This window comes from Takifugu rubripes, chromosome 8 (genome assembly GCF_901000725.2).
Source record: "Takifugu rubripes chromosome 8, fTakRub1.2, whole genome shotgun sequence".
In the NCBI taxonomy this organism is placed as follows: Eukaryota; Metazoa; Chordata; class Actinopteri; order Tetraodontiformes; family Tetraodontidae; genus Takifugu; species Takifugu rubripes.
In genome coordinates, this window is record NC_042292.1 from 11,919,413 (window position 1) to 11,921,188 (window position 1,776).

Sequence of the window (1,776 nt, forward strand, 5' to 3'; positions counted from 1 at the left end):
AGCCGAAGGTGTAAAGCGGAAGTGAAGGCAACGCTGATTTCCGGTTAGCGTTTCACAATAAATCAAAGTCCTGCAAAGTAGTCGCGCACTAATATGATTGAATAATGACATTATATTTATGGTTTATCTACATCTGATTGTATTATTGAAAATAGCAGATTTAACAAATGTGTTTTATTTAGTGTGCCTGGGCAACCCAAGGTGCACAGGTTAGAAGGTAGTTAATAATTTCAGTTTGAAAGTGAGATTTTCTAAGTATCAATAGGAACAAGAAAGCAAACCTTAAACGTAACATTTTTAACCAGTCTTCTTTCCAAGAACCCCTACTCAGTGCAAATGAGATTGTGAAAGGTATTCTACAGTTAACTGATTTTATGTAGGATTCATAATGTTCATATTGTTTAGATTTAGCAGAACTGGTATCAATCATCTCCGTTTAGCTTTATACAGGACAACAAACCGGTTCTGCTACAATGGAAGATCATTAATAAAGGTACCCTCTTCCCCTCTTCCTGTGTTTCTCTTACTGCAATCTGTCTAGCTTGACGTCAGCTTTTTATTAACGGGGCATTCCTATCTCTCTCGCTCTCTTTCTCTCCCTCACGTCAGCAGCATCTCAGCACTGCCTTTTTATTCCTTTCTCTTCCCTCATTTTTTTTTGTTCTGTTTCTTGTTTGGCTCTTGTACTGCGCAGGCCAACATTTCCAAAACCACGCCGTGAAAGTCGGGACTTGGGTTGCTTTGGTTTGGTTTCCCTTTCAAATCTTAAAAAATGTTACACACATGTTTCTGGGGTGTTATTGAATACAGAGATGAGTAAATTGTAATGAGAATTAGACACGTCCCCAGTAGAGGGGGGGGGGGGGGGGGGGGGCGGCTGACGTGTGTTCTGAGTAATAACCGCTGCAGGAGAATCCAGGCGCTTTCCGATGAGCTTGACATTTTGATGGGATACAGCATGGATGTCACTCTGATGAATAAACAGTCCATGTCCTCATTCCTGCTCCCCCTGATACTGCTGCTGTCACAGTTCAGTAGTTTCCACCACAGGGAGTTGGTGCCCCTCCACAACAGACCTGCGGCGGCGGCGGAGGGGGCGGACGCTTATCTCGGTGCTGGAGCGCCCTTTTGCGTCCACAATGTAAAACTGTCTGTGCAAGTCTTTGTTCGCCGGGTCGGTAAATTTTACAAGTGGATTTAGATTTGGGTTTAGAGGAAATATATGAAATAACATGTTGATGTGTTATCATGTTAGGATAAATGCCCATTTATGTTTAGAGACGTCCTTGGTGTTTGGCGTTATTGAGGCGGTTTGAGTTGTGATCTCGGGTTTTAAATACCTCAAAGGATTCAATGGATTTGTTATGGCTCCGTTTATTTTTAAGTGAATGAGGAAAAATCACGAAATGTTAGGTACATAATGTTTGTTTTTATTATTACGCGTTACTCAGGCTTTTATCCAAGGCAGCCTCATCTAAAGCTGCACCATCAGTTGGAGTAATAGTTTATTGTACGGTGTCGTGGCAATAGTAGCATTATATGGAGATGTTAACCACGAAGAAACAGACATTTTATCAAATAAACTGACATTTTATGTATTGTTTCATAAAATAGAAAGAAAGGAATTACAATTGCTGAAGCTTTATTAGAGTACGATTGAGGTTGTTGTGAATACAACACCGCTTAAATACAGGACCAAAGCATCAGCATCGCTAACATGTCCGTAGAAAAAAAAAAAGACAAAAGGTTTTCTGCTAAATTCCATGCAGCACGGCA